The following is an 11340-nucleotide window of genomic DNA, read 5'->3' as shown; positions in this document are numbered from 1 at the left end:
TTCAATTTCGATTGAAATAAGTTTTAAGTTAAGCATTCAATCAGTATTTTCCGAATAAGCTGAAGAGAAAACTTCAATATGAATTGTGGATTGAAAACACAATTATTGTCAATGTATATGACCTGTGACTTTGTTAGTACAAATACAAGAATACGAAATTTTTATTAAAATGTCACTTACTTAAAATTCAAAAAAAAAAAAAAAAAGAAAAGAAATTATTACTTTTGATGACAATAAGTATTCTTGGAAATATTTTTCGCTTTTATTGAAAGAAAGTTATTTTTGAATGTTGCATTCAAAATATACGATTCAAGATAAATCAGGGTGTTCCGTGAAAACAGTGGATATTTAAAAAAGTTCCACTTATCAGAGAAATTAAGAAACGCTGATCAAATTTTGGATTTTTCGATTTTGTTTTACACTGGTATATAACTTAGCTCCGGATTTGCAATTTTTCCGAGCCGGGACAAATCTTAAAACTGCCGCCCCTTCCAATCTTCATTCAAATTTTTACATTGAGTTTCAACTAGGGATGCACTGATTAATCAGCAGTACCAATTAATTGGCCTTGGCTATAATCGGTCAAATTTTGCCGATTAATCGGCGGAAAAGAAATATTTTTCAAAATAAATTTTTTAAGCATGCCTTCAACAAAAAACTATAATGAATACATTTATGAACAATAAATAAACATAATTTGCTGCAAACATTATTTTAGAACAGCAGCATGAAAATGTACCGAGTAAAAACTAATAGTTTAGAAAGCGCGTAAAACTGAATGAAGTATTGAAGAATAATCCTCACAGCTGAAATTCACATGACACTATAAAGAACAATTAAATTGTAGGAATTTTAAATTGGAATGCGAAAAATATTTATCACCCCTCCCCTCCCTACACTTTTCATATTACCTGCCTTGCAGCTGCTTTTTATGTTTACGTTATTAATGTTATTTCTATTTATTTTTTGAAGGACAGACATGTAACAGAAATAAACAAATGTGTTTGTGATCCCACTGGAACCTTCCCTTATTGACTCTCTCCAACGGAAAAGGAAAAAACTAAATGATTTTATTTCATTTTTACTTTCTTTTACAAAAAAGGAAGTATTGTATTCGCGAAAAGATTTTCACTCAAAAATTTGCCTTAATTGCCAATGCCATTTTTCTCACCCCCGAATGAATGTTGAGTTTTTTTTTCGACCCGACCACACGTGGATATATGCCTAAGAATGTATAGACAGGCGAAATATCCATTTTGACGACCCCCTAGTTAATTACAACGAAATTTCTCTTGACGTCCGTATGTACGTATGTATGTATGTGCGTATGTGTGTATGTATGTATGTATCTCGCATAACTCAAAAACGGTATGTCCTAGAAAGTTGAAATTTGGTACGTACACTTCTAATGGAGTCTAGTTTGTCATTGTTAATTTCGATGTAAACTCAAGTGGTGTTATAATTTGTCGGACACTTGGCGATATATCGCCAGTCTTTTGATCACCAAGTTTTGTCGCCAACTTGGCGACAAATTTGACGATGTTTAATTTTTTTTTTTTAATTTGGTTTTAATTTGGCCGCATTGTTGTTGATGATATTTGGAGAGTAAACAATTGAATTACATTAAAATTCCAATAATAGGGAAATGACATTAAATTGGAGTAAAAGGAAATCATGTGATGCACGCATCAGCTCGTTTAATTTTGGAATTGATAGTATTAAAAATAATCATTATGATCATTAATCGGCCGATTATCAACAGCCGATTAATCGGTAATCGACCAATTTGCATTGGTACATCCCTAGTTTCAAAGACCACACAAAACCTAGGGAGAGAATACCTAGCTACCGTATTTTTTAGTTTTTGAAGTATTTTGTGGCTTTAATTTTAAAGTCAATTAACTTTCCTTTTTGAAATCCAGGGGCTGAAAACTCAGCTCTTAATTCTTGCGTCTTCCTACTGGCGCTCATGGAAGTAAACAGTATTAATATTTTTTGCATAGTACTTCGCAGTTTTTTTTAATAAATATTTTGTAGTTTTTTATTTGTTTAAAATACATTTAATTTTGTTTGTTTAATGTTTGCAATTTTCTAAAAAAAAATAAATCAATAAAAAAATTATTTTTGAAAGATTATATTAAAATTTAATTTTTTTTCACTTACATTTTATTTTTAACAAGAAGTTCTGTCTAGAACTAGACGAGCCTACTTTCCCGTATACCCATACTAATTTCTAGTACCTGATGAATATTCTCAAATATAGCTAAAATTGCAAATTTTTTCAAACATATTTTTAAAATACTTTAAGCTGATTTCTAGGAATAAAATATATTCCTCACTCATCTAAAAAAATTAGATGCGTAAAAAAAAGCAGCTAATACTCTTTTTGCCATTAAAAAAATCTTTAACAGCTTTCAAAACGAAAAAATAATAATTAAAATTAATAAGCTCATTAAAATAAATTCATCATATCAAAAAAAAATCGTTTCTTTTTCCCCTGTTGCCAAAAACAATTTTTTAAATGAATTAATGCACTTACCAAAATAAATTAAAACAATAAAATGTCACCTTAAAGAAATAATTTTCATTGTCAAAAAAAAAAAAAAAAAAATCGTCTGCGCATATCTTTATGAAGAAACATAAATGACTTCGAGTTTATTCGCCGAAAACTGAATACCTAAATTAAAACTTTAGCGTGAAAATAAAAACAAGTCATATGAACAATAATTATTTCAGAGTTAAAACCATAGTTGCGGAGTCGGAGTCAATCTCATTTTGGGATAAAGGAGTCGCAGACGAATATCCAAGAATCGAGTCAGTCATTTGTCCTCCGTGTATAAATTTTTGCCAAAGCTACGAAGTGAGAGTCGAAGTCGGGGAGTCGGAGTCCGATTAATTGTCGGGCACAGGAGTCGGATTCAGGTGCCCCTAAATTCTCGGAATCGGAGTCTGGAGTTTGGCGTCAAGAGCTATTTCCAACAAAATTTGTTTGAAAAAAAATCCGCCTTCAAGTACGGAATCTACATTGACTTTCAGTTTCCCCATAGGCGCTAATGTTAAGGGATTTGAACTGTTCAAAATTGAACGGAAAATTGTTCAAATCAAAAAGATATTTTACATACAAGTTTTTCACCAAACGCTTTTTCCTACAAAGTTTGTTTGAAGCAAATTCGCCTCACAGTTCGGAATTGCCTTGAATTTCCCCGTAGGCGCTAATGTTAAGTTTTTTTGAACTGTTCAAAATTGAACAAAAAATAGTTCAAATCAAAAAGTGAAAAATGAGAATGAGATGTTCTCGCCGAGATCTTTCGAACAAAAAAAAGTTTGTTCGAATCGGACTATTCATTCGAAAATTATTAGGGGGGGGGGGAGACAGACAGACAGACCGACAGACAGACCGACCGACAGACAGACAGACCGACAGACAGACCGACAGACATTTTCCCCATCTCAATACCCTACTTTCCAATTTTTAATTTTTCGATATTTATTCAATTATTTTATTTATTTTTGACTTTTTTTTGTTTTTTGCAATATTTTTTAGATGCGTCAAGCCTTCTTTCATGCTTTTTTCTTCTTTTTCTGACTTTTACTGGGAAAGTAGGCTAAAAACCAGGGGATTGCAAGTACACCCCCTCCCTTCCCTCGCCACTTCTGCGCCCATACTTAGTACCAGGGTTCGAAAATATCATGATATTTTCGAAAATATCCGATGCTTTGATATATATCGGATATTCTGATATATATCCGATGTTTTCAATTAGCAAAAACTAAAGTCTGCAATATAATAAATGCATCTTCTAGTCACTCTTTATTCTCTTATACTATTGTTACAATTTGTAGACTTAAAATTAAGGTTTCTTTCATTATTTAAATCTAATATTTAATTTTACATTTTTATCAATTTTTAATAGAGTTAATTTAGCATTGGCTGTTTTACTCATTTTTCTTCTTAACACAGTTGTATGACTCAGAAATTAAAAAAAAAAATTGTATGCATTAGTCGGTGCGCAGTCATAAGACACTTTTTTTTCCTTTCTGATCAATGTTTAATATTCAATTAGACACTTAATTTGAATTACAATTGTTACATTAGTAATATATTTATGAACATTAAATAAAAAGAAATATTTTATTACTTTGTTGTATTAATGATGTATTAATACATTCTAAAAAAAATATAGTACATAACTTTTTGGTTATTTTTAATAAAAAATAAACAATATTACTTTGATTAATAATTTTTATATTGAAAATACGGTGGCTGAAAAAACAAAATGTCATGATATTTTCAAAATAAATATGGGATATATATCGTGACTTACAGCCACAACCTGATTATCACAGGGTCATACGGGGCATAGGCCCCTGCTCTTAGATTTCAGGGGGGCCCAAAATCTCCTTAATTTATCATGCTAATTAAAAATGAAGATTTCACTCAGAATCTAGAGTACAATGATGTCATTGATATTTTTGCAAAAGCAAAGACAAGGAAAAAATCTATTTGTTGATAAAAATTCCCCTTAAAAAAAGATCTCTTTGCGTTTAGAGCGGATAAAAATACAGACTTTGCGAAGTTTAGTCTGTATTTATTATTAAAAATTATATCATAAATACCTTTGATATTTACGGTAAACGGGCAAAGTTTAACCATATCTTATATAATTATTGTATGCTATATTTCTTCTACTTTTTAAACGTTGTGATATGAGATTACCACCAAATTTAGCATGGTTGTGTTAATACGCAAGTATCGAAATATTTTATAGCTTCAGAATAAGCAGAAATATAGGGGCAGGGGGGACAAAATGAATTTCATGCCCAGTGTCTTCAAAAATCTTAATCGGGTCCTAGGGGACCCTGAAATACAAATGAGCCCCATGTCCAATATCAGAATGATAGGGCTCTGCATATATCAGCGAACTCTGCTTAGTACCCTTTAAAATTAAAATGTCAGGAAACAATAAAGCCACAGCAAATTTCTTCCCAAGTTATTTTTCGTAAAAAAGGATTTGAATTATATTGCAGATTATAATGTTTTTTTTTTTTTTACATGGAGATTTTGATTTTTTTTTTTTTTTTTTAGCGAAAGGCACTACAATATTATAGTGCTGCCATCTATTGAGTATTATTAATACTTTCGACATACTCCGGTAAAATAGAAAAAAAAACCCTGATATTTGAAGAAATTTCCGAATAATTAATGTATTAAGGCTATGGTCTTTGTTTCCAATTAGTGGTTCTTAAAACAGTGGTAACTGCTAGTATATGTATCTCATTTTTCCTAAAGATTGTTAGTTTATTAAAGTATGAAAATGAAATTATTTGTATTTGGAATTGGATCAAATGAAAATATAACCAGTTATATTCAGATGAAATGAAAATGGAATGCTTTCAATTAGTTTAGATGAAAAAAAAATCAATTATATTCAGATGGGATGAAGATGAAATGAATTGCTCTTAGATAAAAGGAAAATCGAATGAACTACATTCAGATTAAATGAAACAGAAATGCATTGTGAATGAGATAGATTGAAAATGCAATGAATTTGTACGCAAACAAAATGCCTCATTTCATAATTTTAGCCTTAAAGCTAATAAATAATTCCTTTTAAACAATAAGTTTCACAGAGCCTTAGTTATTGGTTCTTGAATTTCTGTTCGACATTCTACACGGTCCACAACGAAACAATAAAGTATTAACCACCCACATGAAATTTACCTTTGAAAATTATTCTTCCTAACGTTGAAATTTTGGAGCGTGTGTAACATCCAAATAAAATTCAATAATGTTTCGGTGAATTATCAAAGCGTCCCTCGTCAAACTCGTTTCATCATTTTATTTTTCTTTGAATGGTTTAGGTTGATTTTAGATTGTCATTTTCGACGTTAACATCATTTTACATGTTTCAAAAAATCGACGAAAGTGATGTACATAAAGCTTATATTAATGTATAGATTACATTTTATCGCCAACGGCCATACCATGTTGAAAACACCGGTTCTCGTCCGATCACCGAAGTTAAGCAACATCGGGCGTGGTCAGTACTTGGGAGGGTGACCACCTGGGAACACCACGTGCTGTTGGCATTTTTTAACTTACTTCACCTATATACTAATTTTTACTCATTGAAGCTCTCAGCTTTTGTGGTTGCATTTTTATTTCCACCCCTAAATTATTTTCCAAAATAATTTTTCTCGGAAAAATAGAGCGACTGTTCAAATTCACATGTATGTTTCCAAAGAGCAGTATTCTTGGGTGAATTAACGAATTACTTGATGTCGAAAAATCTTAGTTTTTAACTTGTGAATGAATTTCAGAGATTCTTCCCTTTCTATTTTCATTCCCTCAATTCTAAAAAATTCTGCATATCTTTCTCCACTAAAAAATCAAGTTACTTGAAAATCCATTCAATGTTCCATCAATAATTTCATAATTATGTGACGTTTGGGTACATAATTCATTTTGCTTTTTTATCTCGTACCTACTACGGTTTTAAATAAGATATGTAAGCAAAATAAGTTGTCCAAAATTAATTAATCTGGGGGATCTGATAGATAATTTCTAAAATTTGTTTTCTAAAATAAGTGTACACGATTTCTGCTTCTATAAGTTACCAATACGAAAGGCAGTAGTATACATGACTTTCAGATTTTCTTTCAAATATTCTATTTACGCATAACAAAATAGCCGTAGATTATTAGGATAGAAGTTTCGAATAGGTAATGGTTTATCTGTTCAAGATTTGCTTTCCATAAGCTTGCACTACACCATCGTTTCCCAACCGGTGGTTCGCGAACCCCTGGGGGTTCGCTTCCCGAGAGGTACAAAGGGGGTTCGCAAAAATAATATTTTAATGGCGGAAATTTAACATGTTTGTTTGAGAGGAAGTCTCAAGTTCAAGCGCTTTTTGTTTGTCTCTTACACGTTCGATACTTTTTGGATACAAATGTTAGAACATTTGCTGACATTCTATTTTGTAAATTTAAATAATTTAAGTCTGACATTACAACGCACGCGATTTTACCGATTTTGTTGAGCATGACAGAATTAAGCCCATGCCGAAAAAGTTCAACTTTTGAATGGAATGTATTTAGATGAAAGAATGTCAATGCTTCAGTTTTCACCGTTTGATTTCAAAATTCGATTGAACAAAATAAGTGCAATGCCGCTACTGTTTGCTACAACAATGAGAAACGTCGTAAAAAAATTTACGGAATTAAAAAATTAAAATTTGCTCTCTATGTAAAAAGGGAACTCGTGAAATTTGAACAGAAAAACTCTCTTGTAGTAAGTGAGCACAAAAATATTTTTGTTGCTAAAGTTTACCGTTTATGTAATAGTTAGAGTTAATTGCGCAGATGTTTCTATTATTTTCCAAAAATAAAATATAATAAAAATATAACTTCGCATTCTATTCTGCATTTCAGCATAAGGAAAAGAAAATTCTTCAGCACACAAACGATTAGTGTACATAGTGTATATATCAAACAGCTAGATTTTACTAAGAAACGAGCTGATGTGTGTATCACACGACTTCCTTTTACTTCAATTTAATGTCATTTCCCCATTATTGGCATTTGAAATGTGATTCAATAGTTTACTATCAAAATATCACCAATACTGGCCAAATTGAAACCAGATTTTTAAAAAAATCACCAAATATGTCGCCAAGTTTGCGACCAAAATATTGGCGATATATCGCCAAGTGTCCTCCAAATTAAAAACACCATTTGAGTTTATATCGAAATTAATAATGATTTCCCCTCAAAAAGGGGCAAAAGACCCCTTTAGAAACACCCGAATGCAACCAAAAGAGGAAGTGCGCAACTAGACCCCACTAGGAGTCTACGTACCAAATTTTAACTTTCTAGGACATACCGTTCTTGAGTTATGCGACATACATACGCTCATACAAACATACGCACATACGTACGTACGTACATACATACAGACGTCACGAGAAAATTCGTTGTAAATAACTCGGGAATCGTCATGATGGATATTTCGCGTGTCTATACGTTCTTAGGCACTTATCCGCGTGTGGTCGAGTCGAAAAAAAAACTCAATATTCATACGGGGGTGAGTACAATGGAAATGAAGGTCGATTTTTGAGTGAAAATTTTTTCACGAATACAATACTTCCTTTTTTGTAAAAGGAAGTAAAAAGATCATTTAGTTAATCTGAGATATTTTCTCTGAAAGATATTTTTAAAAATCATTTTTTAATTGACTGATTTAGCGTTACGAATAAATGCACTGTTGTGACAGAAAAAGAAATTACCTCTTTTCCACAAAGTTTCCGTGGGAAAAAATAATTTCAGCTCAGCATGTAGAGATAAATGCAGAAAGAAATTAAATGCTGAACCAAATGTAAGACTGAAACTGTCAGACAAGACATTTGAGACAAACTTGGAAATTCTTTGTTCCACAACCATTCCATTAAGGATTTTTTCAAAGTGAGCTAAACCTCAAACAATTTATCACTCTGTTTGTTTCGTTGTATTTGTTTTGTAATAATGTTTTAGCTAATATTTTAGCTTGTAGCAATGTTTGTATTTCTTGAGATTATTATTTTTGTTTTTCAAACAAAAAAAAAAACTGTGTAGAGGGAGGGGAGAGGGAAGGGGATGCTTGTTACTTAGTACTTAGTGCTCAAGGGATTCGCTAAACTCGTACAGATTTTGGAAGGGCAAAAAAGGTAGGGAACCGCTGGATTAAATGATGGACTGGTGAAGTGTTACACCTTATGGCAGAGGTTCCCAAACTTCAGACCTCCGCCGACGCCCTACGGAAAAATTACGAGTTTTGTGCCCCCCGTCGCCCCTACCCGGCGCGCGCAAACAAAAAAAAATAATAATAATTTTGACACAGACTATTTTTTTCCAATATATTTTGACGCTTTTTTCCTTTAAATTTATTTATTCATTGTTCTGAATATTTTTATTAATGTGTAGTGTGTTTACTTCCGAGAGTTCTTGGGGGAGGGGGGCTGCTGCGTCCTGCATGTACTTAACCAAGACCTTTTTATTCCTCATAAATGTGCTTTCTTTTTTATCGCTACTCGTCCTTCAATCTTGATTATATTTATTTTAGCTGAATAACACCGCGGACCCCTTGGCATGGACTCGCGGACCCCCGGGGTCCGCGGACCATAGTTTGGGAAAACCTGCCTTATGGAAAAGGGGGGAAGGGGGTCAAAAATATTGATTTAAAGTATTCCATCATTTATGGACAGACCCTAACGTATAAATCTTGTAAATGTATAAATCTTATAAATGTGGCAATGATTGCTCTCATTTAGCACTGCAGAATGCAGACTGATGCAAACATCATTGTAAGTCAACAAGTAGCTATTTCCCACGTTTTTTGATAAGAATATAGCAACCCTTTCTGTTGATAAACTGTTATCAAAGCATCTAAAAAAGCTGTGTTGATAAGAAGCTCGCTACTGCTTAATTTGCCACAGGAAACACAAATTAAAAGCGCGTGCACTTTGACAAAAAAGACTTCTTCGCCCTATTTAAAGAAAAAAAAAAAGGAAGAAAAGCTTTCGTGAACGGCAAATATTTTCATTCACAAATCCTAGTCCAAAAAAAAAAATCCAATTGACGTCATGAAAGTGGAAAATCCTCTTCCATTCTAGACGCAAAGCTGTTTAGCCATATCCGTAACTGTCGTATCACGTCAAAATTGCAGTTAAACTCCTGTTGTTTAAAGAGTAACACAATCTGGACGGTGAGAAGTTGACGATTTCTAGCGTGTTGTCCGGGTTATCCCCGACATGTTTGACAGCTTTTCTGTAACAGAAATCGTTGCTTTACAATGGTGTTTTTGCTGTGTTGAAAAAACATTATTTCTTTGTGAATACTTTCGTATCTTATATTATTAAAAACTAGGCGTATGTATCTATGTATGTATACGTCCAATTTACTGCTCCCGAACAACAATGAACATCTAACAAGATATCGATGAATTCGTAATCTTCCCGTCTTTGTGTTTGATTATTTAACATAATCTTCCGATAATAATTAAAGGAGATGACAATTAAAAACTATATTAATTATGATACTTGGATTTCGATATAAAATCCCTAATTTTCAAAGGCTTTCCTCCATACAAATTATTATTCAGTGCTTCAACTCAACTTTTCGTAACAATGCCTTTATTAAAATTTGTAGCGTGAAAAAAATCATCGGGAAGAAAGATTCGTTGCCATTTTTTTTTCTGGAATTAAAATCTGTACCTCAGAACCAGAAGCACGTAAATTCAAAAATTGCGATTTTCTGTTTATTAGTGCATTAGATGTACTCGTAGAAGCCAATCCCGAATCGAGCCATGTAACCACGTAATTCTTTAAAAAAAAAAAAGCATTTTCAATTTCTTACCAGGGTTAAAAAAAACGCGCGTCCCATCCTTTGCATGTGACAGAAAAATGTTTTCTCTCTCGACTGTAAAATTATCATAATGTGACTTACGTTCCTCTGGCTCCGAGGTACAGAAATATTCCCTAAAATAATTTCATCACGATTTGGGTTAGAGGGACGGCTTCCGTTTTGTCGAGTATCATTTAGGTGGAAGTCCGAATTGGCTCCATCTATCAACATTTCGATAGTTTTGAACCAAACCAGAAGCTGAACAACCCCGCTTTCAGCACCCCCAGAGATATTGACTCACGTAAAAGACTTTATGACCACGGCATATTTTGTCCCAGTTATCATCAGTGAACAAGGCGGATCCGGCATCAAACCCTGAACTCTCCAGTTCCGAGCTCGACGCCTTACCGGTACCGATCAGGCTATCACGGTCCTCTCCTCCCACTTGAATTTTTCCTTAGTCGATATTATGTACTAGTGGTACCCGCACGGCTTTGACCGTAGTAGAAAATTAAAAGGTCATTTGGTTCGCCTGTATATTTACAAATAAATGATGATGAATTTCTCGCAAATTTGCTATGGTAATTTGCTCGCCCATGCTCGCATATGGTAGTTGGCTCGTCCACGCTATGGTAATTTGTTCGTTCACGTTATGATAATTTGCTCGATAAAATGTTCTTAAAATTGGAATAGAAAAAGAATAAAATCGAATTTTCGAAAAATCGCTTCGAGGTGCTCACCCCTGTGCTACGAACTCATTTTGCGCCATTTCATGAAAATCGGCCGAACGTTCTAGGTGTCTAGAATCTATGCGCGTAACAGAGATTCAGAAATTCAGACACGCAGACTTTCAGCTTTATTATTAGTAAAGAATATGTAATAACTTAATTTAAAGAAATTGCAAGGCAACGCTTTCCGTTTTTTTTTTTTTTTTTTTTTTTTTTTTTTTGAGCAGGGATTAGA

At 33.0% G+C, this 11340-nt stretch overlaps 1 non-coding gene across 1 annotated transcript; it reads left to right on the top strand.

Moving 5' to 3' along the window:
* The first annotated feature begins 5971 nt into the window (after nucleotides 1-5971).
* On the top strand, nucleotides 5972-6090 carry LOC129223449 (5S ribosomal RNA). Its single transcript, XR_008580633.1, has one exon. It is a non-coding gene; the product is annotated as a 5S ribosomal RNA (ribosomal RNA).
* Nucleotides 6091-11340: the final 5250 nt, after the last annotated feature.

This window comes from Uloborus diversus, chromosome 5, assembly GCF_026930045.1.
Source record: "Uloborus diversus isolate 005 chromosome 5, Udiv.v.3.1, whole genome shotgun sequence".
Taxonomy (NCBI): Eukaryota; Metazoa; Arthropoda; class Arachnida; order Araneae; family Uloboridae; genus Uloborus; species Uloborus diversus.
Note: the sequence above shows the minus strand (reverse complement) of the source record. Positions and strands in the feature narration are given on the sequence as shown.